This window comes from Phodopus roborovskii, unplaced genomic scaffold, assembly GCF_943737965.1.
Source record: "Phodopus roborovskii unplaced genomic scaffold, PHOROB, whole genome shotgun sequence".
Classification (NCBI taxonomy): domain Eukaryota; kingdom Metazoa; phylum Chordata; class Mammalia; order Rodentia; family Cricetidae; genus Phodopus; species Phodopus roborovskii.
This window is the reverse complement of record NW_026126407.1, coordinates 55,118,833-55,136,956: the sequence shown is the minus strand read 5'-3', so window position 1 is coordinate 55,136,956 and position 18,124 is coordinate 55,118,833.

Below are 18,124 nucleotides of genomic sequence, written 5' to 3'. Positions count from 1 at the left end.
TTTGTGTTACAGAATCTGCCTACCAGTCTTTGGGAACACAATATTTTACAAGAGATGGGGGCAATGCTGACCACCCAGCCCTGTAACTCTAAAGAAGTTGCAACTTATGATGTCCATGGGTGGACCCCTGGCAGAGAGCTAGGAAAACAACAACAGGGCCACGTTAAACCAATAAAGGCTGATGATCAGATTATAAAACTGCCCAGAGTAGAACAGGATTGGGACATTTTTAGTCTGGGCCATTGTTAAGTGGCCTCAGCCCATTCCAATTGTATGGCTGACAGATAAACCTGCCTGGGTAGAACAATGGCCCTTAACTAGAAAAAAAATTACAGACCGTGCATGCCTTAGTTCAAGAGCAATTGACAGCTGGACATATTGTCCCTTCCACATCTCCTTGTCATAAGGAAGAAGTCTGGTAAATGGAGATTATTACAAGGTCTCCGAGCAGTCAATGCTATCATACAACCAATGGGGGCTTTACAGCCTGGACTGCCCAATTCAGTAGCTATTCCTAAGAACTGGAATCTAGTAGTCATAGATCTTAAGGATTGCTTCTTCACTATTCCTTTGCATGCAGACAATTGCCAATGATTTACCTTTAGTTTGCCTTCTACAAATTTTAAGGAACTTGCACAGCATTTCATTGGGTGGTTCTTCCTCTAGGAATGGTTAATATTTCCACTATTTGTCAAATATATGTGTCCACCACTATTATACCAGTTAGATTAAATTATCCAAATTTGTATATTATTCATTATATGGATGATATACTGTTGCAGCTGAAGATGAGAAGCAATCATTAAACACTTTTACAGATTTACAAATTCATTTACAGATTTGGTTATTGCTCCTAAAAAGGTTCAATAAATTCATCCCCATGATTATCTAGGACATGAGCTAAATAGAAGAGGTGTCAAACCATTAAAACTGCAATTTGATCTATAACACTTACATACTCTTAATGACTGGCAACAGTTTTGGGAGTATATTAATTGGATAAGGCCATCCATAACTACAGGACAAATAAACCCTTGTTTGACATCTTGCAAGGCAATCCAAATCCCTGTTCGCCTAGAGAGCTCACAAATGAGACAAAAGAGGCCTTGCAAATAGTTCTTCAAGGCATACAAAATGTACATTTACAATATAATGATTACAATCCACCTTTTTCATTCTTAGTATTTCCATCTGAATTTTCCCCTATGGGAATTTTTTGACAGAACAGGCCTTTAATTTGGGTACATTTGTCTGCTTCACCCGTACGTTCTGTAACTCCTTATCATAATTTAATATTGCAATTATTATGGAAAGCTCAAAATTCAGCATTCAGATATTTGGAAAAGAACCTGGTGTCATTATTCTACCATATGATAAAGCTCTATTAAATTCTTTTCAAGTAAATCATGATATGTGGACCTTATATTTGACCTTCACCACTAGCCAATTAGATACTCATTATCCAAAAAGTAGATTGACAGATTTATTTTGACATCATCCTGTCATTTTTCCAAGGATTGTTAAGAGCTAAACCCTTACCTGGAGCCCAGGTGGTGTTTACTGACACTTCTGCTGAAGGTTATGCTGTGGTTGTGTCTCAGGATAAAATCAAGAGGCAACCTGTGCCCACTGGCTCTGCCCAGGCAGCTGAAATCATTGCTTTTATATTGGCTTTACAATTATATCCTTCTGAGCCTATCAATATTTATACTGATAGTGTATATGAGGACATTAGAGACTTCCCTGTATGTGGCTCCAACTTCTATTGTACAACAATATCTATTGTACTTGCAACACAATGTCCTAATTGTGCTCCCTATCATACACACCCATCATCGGGGGTTAATCCTCGAGGTTTGATTCCCAGTGATCTCTGGCAAATGGGTATTACTCATATCCCCACCTTTGGTCAGCTTAAGTTCATGCATATATCAGTGGACACCTATTCTAAAGTGGTATATGCCAGCCTCCACAGAGGAGAGACAGGTCAAGATGTAATAAGTCATTTCATGGAAGCATTTGCTTATATGGGAGTACCAAAACAATTAAAAACAGATAATGGGCCTGCTTACATTAGTAAAATATTTCAACATTTTTTCATGAACTATGATATCTGTCATACTACTGGCATTCCATACAACCCTTAGGGACAAGCTATTGTAGAAAAAACATATGCTACCATAAAAACTTACATTGATAAAAGAGGGGGAATATACTGGCCCTAATACCAAACTTTCTCTTATTCTTTTTATTTTAAAATTTTTAACTGTTGATTCACATGGTCAATCTGCCATAGAGAGACACTGGGGATCCTTTAGTTCTTCAGCTGGGAAAGTCAGATGGAAGGATTTGGCTTCAGGACAGTGGAAGAGCCCAACTCTGGTATTGGCAAGAGTGAGAGGAGCTTGTTTGTGTTTTTACCCCAGATGCTGTGAGACCAACTTGGGTACTGAAAAGATCTGTCCAACCGGTGGATGAGCCTTACCCTAATGATGTTAATGATGACAACCCAACCAGTAATCAGTGAGAAGAGATCGGTTTGGGGTCTGGTGAGGAATCTCCTTCTGCTGGTGCCCGTAGGGATACATAGTTCCATTTAGTCATCACCTTTTACTACTAATTACTACAGAATATGAATCTCACTTTCCCTTTGAGTAATGTTTTATGCTTTGCTATACTTAGGAACTTGTCATATATTCATAATGGATCCTTTTCTAATTCCTATATTCAATTGTCTAATGTTTCCATAGAAGATTTTTCTTCTAATTCCTCCAGGGGATCAGTGTTAGGTTTGAAGGATATTGTTTTCCCTGTGAACTTTGAGCATAATGACTCTGGAGCTATACACGGTCCTTGCCCAGCTCCATGCTGTTGGCCACAGTGTAGTGATTTTCAGCTAACTTCGCCCCTTATTTGGGGAGATTTCATAGTTCAGTCACCATGGTTATTTAAAGGACTTCAAGACCTTTGGTGGCCCGGACATTGGCCTCCGGTTAAGAATAGCACTAGGGACTCTGAGGAATCCTGTTATAGGAATCCCAATCAGTTTGGGGTTGTCCCCCTTTTTTCAGGAATGTATATTTGTGGCAGACACATTTGAGGTATCTATTAAGATTAACCATACTGCTGGGAAAAACTTCTCTTTCAACTCCTCCCCATGTCTCCTACCCCCCTTTTTGTTGTTTGGAACGGGTCTGTGGGGGTGGAAACTCTTAATTGTTCTTCCAGAAACTGCTCGCTGATGAATTGCTGGGTTCATGAAGATACCGCCATGGTGGTATGTGTTCCTGCGGTGGTTCCATAGCCTGTTCTAGATGATGGAAGGACTACAATGACTTTGTGTCGACAAGAAGGGAAATTTGGAATTACTGCTGTAATTGTGGCCACTGTTGCCATTTCTGCCACCACTGCTGCAGCAGCAGGATTTGCCATTTCTCAAAATGTCCAGACCGCAGCTGTTGCAAATTAACATTCAGAGAAAGTTATCCAAGCTTTGGCCCTCCAAAATAGTTTAAATACTCACATTCAATTAGGAATATTGACTTTGAATCAATAATTGGCTTTAGCTCAAGAACAGATTGATTATTTATGGATTCGTCAACAATTGTTTTGCTCCTCATTTTATCATTCTATTTGTGTGACTCCTGGAAATGTTGTTAATGCTTCTGCTTGTCTTCATGAACTGACTGCCTGTCTGAGTGGGGTATGGAATGTTACCTTTGTCAGTTTCACTACCCAGTTGAGCCACACTATTAAGGTGATTAATGCCACTCATATGGATCCTGTAAAAGCTAGTGATTGGTGGGATTTCATGTCCCATGTCAGGGAATGGATACAGTGCTGGTTGGGGTCTTTTGCGTTATCCCTACTGGGGGTCCTGGGTATCGGTGCCTGCATCTGGATTCTCTGTCAATTCTGCAACCAGTACAATAGACAGGCAAGTGTCACCTGACAGGCGCTCATGGCCTTGGCAGTGTATCCTAAATCAGCCCAAGTATGGCTGCAGATGCTGGAAAAGCTATAACCAATGATGGGCAACTCCTAGTGGGATCAATGCCACCTAAGACAGGGAATGATGAGAGCATTTCCCCATGAAGGGTGAGATATTTGTTCCCCAGGTGACCTAAGACAGGGATCGCTTCATTTAAAAGAATAAAAAGGGAGGAACTGTTGCGAAATTTAAGTACTTGTCCCTTATATCTCTCTTTCTCCCAACCCTGCTGTAGATCTTCTGTGCTCTCAAGGTTGAGCAAACAAGGTTGTTCTGAGAGCTTCTGTACACTACCCCGGATATGGGTGGTGAATGACTTCCTTCTCTGTTTAGCCCATTCCCTGACTTGGATATATAAGCCCATTACTCCCTGTAATAAAGAGCTTCTTCTTCACTTCTCATGGTGGTCTGTTGAGTACTTCAATCCTGACACCCTCCACCAGCTCAGTACTCTGGTCACAGGGGTGTGGCAGAAAGAAAAGAAAAAGAAAAAGAAAAGGCTGTGCCACTCCAAACTCCACCTTGCTACTTCCTGTGTTTCTCTATCTCTACCAAATGCCCTCTGATGCTCTGTGATTACTTTCTGTAACTAGTTGCTAATGCAGCCTCCTGACCCATGACAACTTTTATTTAATCAACCCAAATGCAAACTCAGGGTTCAGAGTGTGATCCCCCAGCAACCCCTTATGCTGAGTATACACTTTTACTATTTACCTATTCAGCTGACATGCCTTGGTGATCAGATGAGGGCCAGTGGGTTACAAAGGGTAGAGAGTAGGAGAGCAGAGAACACAGTGTAATGGATGTCTGGAGTATTGTCTAAATAAGGTATTGGGGAGAAGAAGTTGGTTATTAGAGACAAAGGCTATCTGTAGACTGTTTTCCATTGACCCTTAGGAACAAGATCAGATATGAAAAGCATAAATAGATATTGAGGTTGCTGGTTGGTTGGTTTGTTGATTACAACAGGGTCTCGATATGAAGAGGTAGGTGGCCTCAAGTTCATGAGACTCCTGCCTGGCTGTCCCTATGGCTGAAGTTACAGGAATGCACTATTTACCCAGCTCCTAGAGATAGTATAAAATGTATTGGAAGTTATGCACAGATTACATATAAGTAATATGCCGTTTATTTATATATGGGAGTTGAGGATCTACAGGATACTATGAGCTTTAAAATCCACAGGGGATTATGGAACCAGGCCACTGTGGGTGCCAAGGGGCAGTGTTCATGGGTGAGTTTTGTTTTTGTTTGTCTAATTAACTGGTTATTTTTTGTTTGATTTTTGTCTTTATGAGACAGGGTCTCTTGTAGCCTAGGCTAGGCTGAATATATAACCAAGGACAACCTTGAACTCTTGACACCCCTTCCTCTATCTCTTCTATGTTGAGGTTATCAGCTTGCAGAAGGACACCTGACTCTACTGTTGCTTTACTAATCCAGACAAGGTCTTTCGATGTAGCTAATGCTGGCCTTGTACTCATGATCCTCCTGCTTCAGTTTAGTACTGGGATAGCCAGAGTGCATGACTAGAAGTAACTAGAAGATTGGGGCAGATTCTTCCCCCTGCAGACATATCAAAGGAGCTTTGCTGAGAAATCTAGCTCAAGCTCCAGCTCCTGGTACATGTGACTTCAGTCCAGCCATGTCACTTCCTTGAGCAGATTATCTCAGACATTAGATGAGCAACAGGCCTGGCAAGATTGCACAGCAGGTGAGGGCACTTGTGCTTACGTCTGATGACCTAAGTTCAATCTCTGAGACCCACACAGTGGAAGGAGAGAACCACATCCTTCCTATAAGTTGTCCTCTGACCCCCATAGGCACACTGTGGCAAACATGTGATGGAGCATGTCCTTCCGTATATATGTTTCTCTTATTGGTTGATGAATAAAACACTGATTGGTCAGTAGCCAGGCAGGAAGTAGAGATGGGGCTTCCAGACAAGGAGAATTCTGGATAGAGGAGGAGAGAGAAGACACAGAAAGACCATGTAGCTGCTGAGGGAGCAAGATTCTCTGGTAAGGTAAGACCACATGAAAATACTTAGATTAATAGAAATGGGTTAATAATTAAGAGAGAGCTAGCTAATAAGAAGCCTGAGCCATCAGTCAGTTTATAATTAATATAAGCATCTGTATGTTTATTTGGAGCTGAATAGCTATGGGACCAGGCAAGAAAGAAACTCCATCTACATACATACATTCAAATGCACACAAAGAAAGGAAAAAAGGTGGGTGGTAGAAGGAGGGAGGAGAGTCAGAGAGCGAGAAACAGAGAGAAACAGAGATATCAAGAAGTGACAATGGTCCCTGAACTGATCTGCCCCACTTTGTATACTGAGTTCTTTGTGTGTGTTGGTGCGGGGGGGTGAAGGGGGTAGGGGTGGGGGATAGGAAGGTGGAGGGATGGGGAGTCAAGACAGGGTTTCTCTGTGTAACCCAGGGTCTCCTGGAAGTCACTCTGTAGACCAGACTGGCCTCAAATTCACAGAGATCCACCTACCTCTGCCTCCTGAGTGCTGGTATTAAAGACGTATGTCACCACTGCCTGGCGTGTGTTGAGTTCTTACACATTAGAAAAGTACCATCCAGGTATGATGATTTATGCACTCAAGGGGATTGCTCTGAGTTTCAGGCCAGCCTGGACTACATAAGACCCTACTGGGACAATAGGCATGTGCCATCACCATCAGTTTTATGTGGTACTGTGCATTTTAGGCAAGCACTCTATCAACTGAACTATGTCTCTAGCCCCACTGCACTCAAACATAGGCAATGGTGTGCTTGGTACACGGTGGGTGTTTAAATGCTGTTCTGTCAGTCCACTTCCCTACCCCACTCCTCATTGTCTCCCCACTACCCACTTGCTTATTCAGTGTACTCAACAGTGTGCCTCCCAGAGAAGGACCATGTAGGTAGTAACTTCCTCCCCTGAATGGTGCCTGGGGCACAACAGATATGAAGGGTGTATCAGAGAAAATCAAGACCAAATAGGTAGTCATATAGTTGTCAGAACCCCTGTCCAAGGGCAGATACTTCCTCCACCAAACATTTCTGAAGCATTCATTCCCCCTGCCACCACCATCACGCCCACTTGAAGGCAGCCAATGATGGACTCCAAGAATACAGGTCCACCAGTCCTCTGCAGTTGCATTTTGGACTCCAGAGAGTCCTATAGGTGGTTGGTTGCAATACATGAGCCATCGGCTGTGTGCACTTAGCTCCAAACTAGAAAGGAATCTGTTTTTGGCTTCTGATGATGAATCCCAGAGATGGGGATCAAGACTGCATCTCTGCTGAACTATCCATCCTCGGGCCACAGCAGAGTCCCAGAGATGGGCAACAAGGATGTGGTTTCTGTCCTTATCCCTCCCTAATAGACGTGCAGTTCGCCTGGAACCCAAAGAGAGTAGGTTGATGTGCAAGTGTACTCTAGGGGGGCATTCGAGGCAGGAGCCATGGGACCCAAAGAAGTTTATTCTAAACTAGCAGTTCTTGCTTTACATCTTCAGTGCTCTATGAGTCTAACCCTTTACTCATTTTAGATTTCAATTTTTTCCTCTGAGTTGCTGAGAACTGAGCCTAGGGTCACATTCATGTTAGGCAAGTACTGTACTACTGAGCTATATCCCAGCCTTTATTGAAAAGAAAAAGTCTCTCCCAGCACTCAGGACGCAGAGGCATGTGGATCTCTGTGAGTTCAAAGCCAGCCAGGTCTACAGAGCAAGTGCCAGGACAGCCATGCCAGGACAGAGAAACCCTGTCTTGAAAAGCCAAACCCACAAAGTCTCACTTTGGGTTTTTTTTTTTTTTTTTTTGGTTTTTGTTTGTTTGTTTTTGTTTTGTTTTGTTTTGTTTTGTTTTGGGGGGAGGGTTACAGGGTCTAGTGTCACCTAACTTCAGACTTACTGTATAGCTAAGAAAGGCTTCTGATCCTTCTGCCTCCACCCCCTGAGAGCTGGGACTACAAGAAGGCGTCACCATGATGGGCTTATGCAGTGCTGGAATGGACCCCAGGACTTTGTGGTTCATCCTTATCTTTCTTTTTACTTTTCGTATTGAAAGGTCTTATTCAGTTGCCTTGAACTTTTGATCCTCCTGCCTCCACCTCGAAAATAGCTAGGTCACAAGTCTGTACTATCACACTAGATTCATTCAGATCATCTTCATGATGTCTGTTCCAGGCATGAAATTGTACAATGGCATCAAAGTACTATAAATTGATCTGCCAAGCCTGACAAGCTAGTTTGATCCCCAGGATCAACATGATGGGAGGAAAGAACCAACTCCACAAAGCTGTCTTGTAGTAGTATGTGGCACAGGCGCACATGGGAGCATGAATGTGTGCACACACCCACATACACACACACAATGTTATGTTGTGTTTACTCTTTGAATTAGCTATTCCCCATGCAGCAATTTCTAAGGAAATAACTCAAATGCATCCTATAAGGCTTAACCACAAAAGTGCTTGTCCTAGCTTTCCCGAAATCCAAAATAGTGAATCCAATCCAATTATCTTGCAAAATGGGTAGCATTGGAGTCCTCAATGACACATCTATGCAAGACAGCCAGGAAAAGCATTGTATGCAGGGCCAGGATGGGAAACTGCAGCCTGCAGACAAAATAGGGCCTGCTTCCTGTCCAGTTTTGGAGCCAAGAATGGTTTGATAGTTTTGAAATGGTTGGAAAATCAAAAAGACATGTGGAATGAGCTGAAACTTATACTGGAACACAGCCATGATCATTCATGAAATGTCTGATGTGTGATGTTCATACTGCAGATGCCAGATGACCTGTGAAGTGCAATGTATTTCCTATGCAGCCAGTTCCTCAGAAATACTTCAGACCCAACACCGACCTGATGAGCTGTGTGTGGTGGGAGAAAGAGGCAGGTGGATGTCTGTGAGTTTGGGGTCAATCTTGTCTACATAGAGAATTCCAGGACTGTCCCAGACAGAGATAGAGTGAGAATCTGTCAAAAAAGAAAGAGGGAAGACTTGACTTTTTTTCTTTTTTTTGGCAGGGTTGGGGGCACATTGATTTTTTGTTTGTTTGTTTGTTTGTTTTGTTTTTGAGATAGTTTCTCTGTGTAGCTCTGGCTGTTCTGGAATTCACTCAGTAGGTCAGGCTGGCCTTGAACTTACTTGCTTCTGCCTCCCAAGTGCTACGACTAAAGGCATGTGTGTGTATTTGTTTTTGTTTTTTTGTTTTGTTTTGTTTTGTTTTTTGTTTTTTGTTTTTGACATTTGTTTGTTTGGTTTTTTTGAGACAGAGTTTCACTATGTAGTACAGGCTTGCTTTAACTTAAAATTTTGAGTATTATAGGCATGTGCCAACACAGTGGGCATAAATAATGTGTGTGGAGCCAGGTGTTGGTGGCACACACCTTTAGTCCCAGCACTCAGGAGGTGGATGCAGTGGCAGGCAGATCTCTGTAGACCATTTTGATCTACAGAGCTAGTTCCAGGACAGCCAGGGCTACACAGAGAAACCATGTCTCGAGAAACCAAAAGAAAAACAAAAAAGTATGTGTACATGTGTGTGTTCTGGTGCAAACGCTCTATTGGCTGGCTAACAAACTCTAGCTTATGTATCTTACTGTGCCCTTTAAGGTCATGGTGATACTGGGGTTAAAGCACTGAATCAGACTTTTTTATCTTACATTCTAGGGATCAGAACTCAGGTCCTCATGTTTGCACAGCAAACACTTCACTCACTAAAATGTCTCATCAGCCCCATTATTAACATCTGTATGTAGTATGCTACAATTTCAAGAATAGGAAAAAGTATACAGTATATCTAATGTTACATTGTAGAAAGAGAAAAGAAGACTGGAATAAATACACCTTAATAGTAGCACTTATCTTTGGAGAATAGAGTCACAGATTTTTATGTGTCCTGGATGTACACTTTATTATTATTTTAATTTCATTTTTATGGGTATTTTCCCAGAATGTATGTCTATGCTCAGCATATGTGCAGTGCTTTTGGAGGCCAGAAGAGGGTGTTGAATCCCCAGAAACTGGAGTTAGAGATAGTTGTGAGCTACTGAGGGTGCTGGAAATCCAAGCTGGGCATTTGGAAGAGCATTTAGTGCTCTTAACTGCTGAGCCATCTCTTCTGCCCCCACCACAGATGGGGGCAGGATTTTGTTTTTACTTTCACACAATATATTTTGATCATGTATTTCCTCCATTTCCTCCCAGATCTTCCCCACCTCCCTACCCAGCCAACTTTATGTCTTTCTCTTTTTCAGGAAAAAAAAAAAAAAGCAGCAGTGCTCTGAAGAAACCCTGTGTAGCTGGTGCACTTGAGGTCACACTGTCTGTGTGCATTGCCAGGAGAGGAAGAAATCCAGGTCTTGACTGGAAGAGAATGAGTCTTAGCAGCAGTGACTATCCGGGAAAGTCTACTTGTGGGATCCCTACAAATGCCATCTGCTGGCCATCTGCATGAGACAGGAAGGAAATCCAATCAACACGACTCAGTAGCCAGTGTTGGTTCAAACTTCTAGAGTCTAACCCCGGGCAGTTTTTTGGTTTGTTTGTTTGTTTGTTTGTTTTGTTTTGACATTTATTTAAACACACTACAACTTTGGAAAAAGGTTTCCTGGTGGGAATTATGACAATAATGCTTAAGGTGTGACTATATCACAACTCTTTTTCAGGGGATAGAGAGGGGGCTCAACAGTTTAGAGCATTGGCTGCTCTTCCAGAGGTTATGAGTTCAATTCTCAGCAACCACACAGTGGCTCACAACTATCTATAGTAGGACCTGATGCCTTCTTCTGGCATAAAGTTGTACATGCAGATAGAGCACTCAAACATAATACAAATAAATTGATTATTTTTAAGTGAAAGCCAAATAAACCCTTTAAAAATAAACAAACAAAAAAAAAAACTCTTTAGCAAAGCACATGTTCTCCCATAAGAATGGGTTCTAAGCTGGGAGACAGAGGTCTACATAGTGAGTTCAGGACAGCCACAAACTCTGTCTCCAGAAAAACAAAAAAACAGGGTATGGGGTGATATACTGACTGGGAAACAGGTACAGGTCTTGGGAGGAAGAGTATGGGATAAACATCATCACTGGGTCTTTATTCATCCTGTTATGCATCACAGTCGGGGGATTCGGGTAAAGCCTAGCACTACTGATATCAAAGATCACCAGGTTACTAACTATGTCCATTCCCCGCTCTCCAGGTGGGAACACGGACATATACTTTCTGTTGAAGAGACTTGCCTGTGTGTTTGACATTCTTGGTTTCCCTAGTGGTATCTGTGAGCACAAGGAACTCATGCCCGGCACATCTACCCCTACCCCAACCCTGTATACATACAGCACTCTGCCCATCATCAGGAACTTTCCCCTAAGCAAGAAGGTATGGAACAAGTCCAACATGCAGAGCCTAGGTCATAGGGTCCCAGGCAGGCCTTAAACTTACTATGTAACTAAGGATGCCCTTAAGGATGACTACTTATCCTTCTTCTACCACAAGATGCTCCTCCCTGAAATACCAAATACTAGGTAAACTGAGGCAGGAGGATGGAAAATTCAAGGACCGCCTGAACTACAGCGCAACTTCAAGGCCACCCTTCCTCCCCCCCCCCTTTTCTTTCTTTTGTTTTTTGTTTTTGTTTTGTTTCGTTGTTTTTCAAGACCGAATTTTTCTGTATAACAACCCTGGTTATCCTGGAACTCACTCTGTAGACCAGGCTGGCCTTGAAATCACAAAGATCTGCCCACCTCTGCTCCCGAGTGCTAGGATTAAAGTTGTGAGCCACCACCAACTGACTGAAACCCTGCCTTCTTTTAAAAAAGATGTGAAGATACAGCCTTATGGTAGAGCTCTTTCCTGGCAATTGTGAGGCACTGGTTTCAATCCCCAGCCACACACACACACACACATACACACACACACACACACACACACCTGGATATGTAGCACACAGCTATAGTTCCAGGATTATCTTAAGTTTGAAGCTAACCTGTGATATATGAGGCCCTATCTCAACAAGAAGAGGCTGGAGAGTTCATTAGATAGATTGCTTGCCTAGCATAATATACAAAGCTCTGAGTTCAATCCCTGGAGCTTCATGGTGACAGAGAAAGGAAGATCAGAAACTCAAGGCTATCCTTGACTACATAGTGAGTTCAAGGCCATCTTGAGCTACATGAGATCCTGTTGAAAAAAAAGAGAGAAAAGTAAAGAAAAGAAACCAAGTATGGTGGCGCACACCTTTAGTCCCAGTTCAAGACCATCCTGGTATATATAGCAAGTTCCAGGACAACCAAGGCTATATAGAAAAATCTTGTTTCAGAAAATAATGAATAAATAAGTAAATAAATAAAACAATAAAAGAGCAGAGAAACATTGAATTCATGCATGCTAGTACTCTGCTATCTTTCTCCCATTTATCTCAAGTCCAAGGGTATAGTGCCACCCACAGTGGGTGGCTAAACCCACCCCAACTAAAACAAAACAATTCACAGATCAACCTGATGTAGACAACCCCATCATTGTGACCCTCTTCCCAAGTGACTCTATATTGCTCAGGTTAACCATGAAAACTAAACACGAGTTGGTGAGATGGATCATAAGGTTGTTTGCTGCCAAACTGAGCACCCCAGGACCCACGTGATAGAGAGAAAACTAGAACCTATGCCTGGGACTTCTCTGAATCTACACGTGTACCATGCAAGTGCTCTCTCTCTCTCTCTCTCTCTCTCTCATTCTCTCATAATTTTTTAAACCCACTTTATGCTTTTCATTACAGTAGGTTCTATAATAGCAGGTTCCAGAACCTATTCCTTGGACTTGTCCTCTGATATCCACATGTCTCATCATTGCTCTCTCACAAAAATAGTTTTTAAAAACTCATGTTATGCCTTAAAGAAATAATCAAAACAACCCTATCATGTTGGGCATTGGTAGTGCACGCCTTTTATTCCAGCACTCAGGAGGCAGAGGCAGGTAGATCTCTGAGTTTGAGGCCAGCATGGTCTACAGTGCAAGTTCCAGGACAGCCAGGGCTATGAATAAAAACCCTATCGATCCTTCCAGAGCTGTTAAGCCATCCCTAGGATGCTTTACAATATCACCTCATGTCCCCTTGCTGAACAGCTCCCTGGAAATATTGAGGAAATGGGGAATGTGTAAGAATCCTAGAGAGCCAACTGGCCATGGTGGCACAGGCTGTAATCCCAGTTCAGGAGATTGAAACAGATGAACAGCAGGTTCCAGGCCAGCCTGGTCTATACGGCCAAACCATATATCTTGTCTGGTTGTAAAATGTCTGCTATAGGCCCACATGTTTGAACACTTGGTCTCTGACTGGTGGAGTTTTCAGGGAGATATGGAACCTTTTAAGAGGCCAGGCTTGACTTGAGGAAGTGAGTCAAGCCTTGAGGATTACCACATGGCCCTGCTTCTAGCTCCTCTTTGCTTCCTGGCCTACTGAGATGTAAACACAACGGCTGCCCTGTGCTCTGTGCCAGGCCTTCCCCCACTGAGTTAAACTGTATTTCCTTAGATTGAGCCACATCCTGAGTTGTTCAGGCTAATATTGGCCAACAAAATGGGTCCGTGGGGGTAAAAGCACTTGTTATGCAAGCCTGATGACCTGGGTTTGATTCTGGAACCCAACGTGAAAGGAGAAAACTGAGAGTTGTCCTGTGAGCTCTGCACTTCTGCTGTGGTGTGTGTGTGTGTCCAAACACACTCTAATAATAATTAATAAACTGAAAATATTTACAGAAAATAGGGGCAAGAGACTGGGGAGAAAGGTCATCCAGTCAAGTGTTTGTCTTGCAAGCACAAAGCTACAGCTTCAATCTAGTACTGTGTTAAACAGGCACACTGGCAGATCCCTGTAAGGCCAGCCACTCATGAGGTAGATACAGGAACACCAAAAGTTCAAGCTCATCCTCAGCTCCATTAAGAGCTTTTGAGTGATGGAAAATGTCATTCTGTAAATATGTTTCTCTTATTGGTTAATGAATAAGGCCCTGTTGGCCAATAGGAGAGCAAGATAGGTGGGACTAGGAGACAAGGAGGATTCAGGGATAGGTAGAAGCAGATTCAACATGTAGGACTTGGGAGAACAGAGGTCCAGATCCTCTCTCTGGTAAGATAGACCACATGGAAATATGATGTGAGATGCCATTATGTATACATGTTTCTCATACTGGTTAATGAATAAAGCACTGTTGGCCAATAGGAAAGGAAGGTAGGAGGGACTAGGAGACTAGGAGGAAAGAGGAAATCAAGATGGAGAGTCTGGAGAAAACAGAATGCCGGCCGGCTCCCCGGAAAAAAAAAGACCACATGGAAATACTAGATTAACAAAAATGGGTTAATAATTAAGACAGAGCTAGCTGATAAGAAACTAGTAATGGGCCAACAGAATTATATCAAATACAGAGTCTCAGTGTGTTAATTGGGGCTGGCGCAGCTGTGGGACCAGGCCGGTGGGGAAACATGCTCGTAACAAAATAGCACCACAATGTGAACCTGAGAACTTTCACTTAAAATTTGACAAAAGCTTAATAAAGGGTTTTAAAAACAAAAGAACAAAGATAAGCAAGGTTTCTTGGTAACAGTATTTTTCTCAGCTAGGCTCTGTTTTGCTAGAGACAAGCAGAAATTTGCGCAGCTCCTTTAATGGAGGTTTCCTGACTCAGCATAGTGGCACAAAACCGCATGGCTTTTAAGAAATGCTGCTAACAATTCAATGGTGTGTATGAACAGTTGAAAAAAAAATAGAGAGTATCTGAGACATTGGTGGCATATGCCTTTGTTTCCAGCACACTCGGGAGCCTTAGGCAAGCAGATCTCTGTGATTTCAAAGTAAACCTGGTGTACAGAATAAATTCCAGGGCAGCCAAAGTTACACAGAGAAACCCTGTCTCAAAACATAAAAAAAGTAGAAGTAAAAGAAATAAAAAATTAAAAAGCCACATTAAGATAGAAAGCACACAAAGGGTCTGGATACTGTATGCTATGGTGTTGTCTTTAAATTGCTCAATTGGTAAGGAAGAAATAATTACTACAATACACTTGATTATCAATGCTGCTAAATTAATCCAATTTATATATTTTAAAAATACTTTGACTCCAAAATTTTAGTCCAAGGACTAAAATTTGGTTACTGGGGAAAAGGATTTCTATTTTTGTTTCCATAGAAAATGAAAAGCTGTGGATTCCTTCCAGGCTAACATGGTTTGATCAAGCAAGACCTGCTGAAGCAGTGTCCCAGGTGGTCAAACATTCAAAACAGCTGTGACAAGGCAGCCTTGCAGACTACTACAGCCAGGATTTCTGCGGCTTCTTAGGATCCCCATGACAGTGCCCCTACCAACAGTTTGGAAAGAACAATGCCCAAATTCCCAAATATAGTCTATAAATGTTTGTTTTCATTTAAATGGGGTTAGTTATAAATGGTTAATGACCACAACAAATCTCTTTAAAGGTAAAAAGGGGATTATGGTATAGATATGAATACTTTGTTTTGGAATGGATTTTCATTTATTGATACATATTTAAGGTCAATTTTGTGATATGTATATTTCTCCTCTTGTTTAGGTATTGTGCTTATATAGCTCATTTTAAAATGTATAATATAGTACAGATTTTAGATAGTTAATTATAATAGTCAAAACTTTAGTTAGATTTTACCTATAGTAGTCAAAACTTATAGTAAATTTAGTTAGGATTTCTAGATATACAGAGATGAATTTGAAGTGAATAGGCATTCTTCAAACCTTTCAAAGACCTACAGAATATGGCATTTAAAATGGTTTAAGGTTTTTCTTGACAATGAGGCACAACTGCTCCTGGCAACACCACCTGCATCAGAAAGGAAGATGGACATTGAAAAACTCATTCTGGAGTTTACTTCCAATATGGCAAGATACTGATCTTGTCTGGACTATTTGACTTTATGCTGTATAAACTGGACATGCAGGACCCACAGGAAAGTGGCTGCTGATACAAGATGGACATTGCTACAGGGTTGCTGCTTCATGGAAGAGTCTAACAGACAGTCTACAGGACACAGAGAAAAGTGATTGACAAACTGCCAATACAGGTGGACAGTTTAAAGTTTCCTGCTATGCTGAGGAATCTGCCAGACACACTGGCCTATAGGCTGAAAATGGAACATTACAGAAGAACTTCAGGTGACTGACCAGGCAACAAGTTGTCTCTGTCATTTTTAGAGTTTATATATTATCCTTCTGTGGTCTTTGGTGGAGTTGAAGACAGATGGTTATAGTTTTCCTTAGTTAGGATTAAAGATAAGTTACATAAAAGACTTTAGACTCACAAAGATAGGATAGATGATGTAATATTTTCTTTAAATCTTGCTAAATGTTAATGGACTGAACATTGTTAACTATGATTTTTATTTGATAACTGTTTTGTTATATATTTTACTATGTTAAAGTTAAAGCCCTTCTTTTTATTTTAGATAGAAAAGAGGAGATGATGGGAGATACAGGAACACCAAAAGTTCAAGCTCATCCTCAGCTCCGTTGAGAGCTTGAGTGATGGGAGATGTCATTTTGTAAATGTGTTTCTCTTATTGGTTAATGAACAAAGCCCTGTTGGCCAATAGGAGAGCAAGATAGGTTGGACTAGGAGAAAAGGAAGATTCAGAGATAAGTAGAAGCAGATTTAACATGCAGGACTTGGGAGAACAGAGGTCCAGATCCTCTCTTCGGTAAGATAGACCACATGGAAATACTTAGATTAATAGAAATGGATTAATATTTAAGACAGAGCAATAAGAAATGTTAGAAACAGGCTAACAGCTTTATATCTAATACAGCGTCTCTGTGTGTTATTTGGGGCTGGTGTGGCTGTGGGACCAGGCTAGTGGGAAAATATGCTCTTAACACTTGAGGCCAGCCTGGGGTATACAGTTTGCCACAGTTACCACCACCCCTTATTAGGCACCAGCAATGTTTAGGCTAAAATTGAAGCACTCTTATCAGAGTGTTTTAGCTATTGCTTTCAGCAAAGTGCTATTTTTCAATAAAAAAAAAATGACACAGAGAGAGGCTTTTTGGCATTTCAACAATAGCTTGTACACTACATTGTGCAGAGTGAGATTATTCAAGCCTGCCTGGCACTACTCAGTTCCTTAAACTTGACTTTATGAACTCTAAGTACACAAAGGAACCTGTCAGAAGCTGACAAGACGAGGAAGGTGAGGACATGATAATGGAGAAAGCTGGAGCTTTTAGGATGCAGCTCAAATCATTGATATGATATGAACAGAACAGAGGCCTGTGAGGCCCTGGGAAACAGCGGTTGGATGAATAAGCAAAAGACAACAGAAGGAATTCTTCAGCAATGTGCATTAGAATATAACTACTTAATTCCATGCATCTCTCTCTCTCTAAAAAGAAATAATTGTGCATTTTAAATCAGTGGTGAATGCTTGCCTAGTAGGCAAGAAGCCTTGGGTTTGAATCCCAACACTACCAAAAACAGAAGAAAGAAGAGAAAGAGAAGATCAGGGGAAGAAACCTGGAGGCCAAGCAGGGTGGCACACATACTTTCAATTCCAACATTCAGGAAGCAGAAACAGATAGATCTCCATGAGGTTTAGACTAGCCTGGATCAGAGATCAGAAGCCAGCTACATAGTAAAACCTGTCAAGAAAGAGAGAAAGGGAATGAGGGAGGGAGAAGGAAAGAGGAAGAGACGGAGGGAGGGAGGGAGGGGAGGAGGGAAGGAGGGAAAGAAGGAAAAAAGGAAGGAAAGGGAAGAAGTTGGATACGACCATATGTACTTGTAATTCTAATGCTGGCAAGGCAGAGACAGATCTGTGGACCCCTGGGGCTTGCCAAGCAGCCAGTCAGTCTTGGAGAGCTCCAGTTTTCAATGAGAGAACTTGTCTCAAATAATAATAATAATGTGAAAGCAAATGATAAAAACAATCAATGTCAATTTCTGGAGTCCACATGCACAAACACCCATGTGCACACACATGAACATATACCAACACAAAAGGTGTCTTCTGGTTTTTGTTTGCTTGGATTTGTGTGTGTGTGGTTTTTCTTTTTTGCTGTTGCTGCTTTTGTTTCTAAACAGAGCTTCTCTATATAGCCCTGGCTGTCC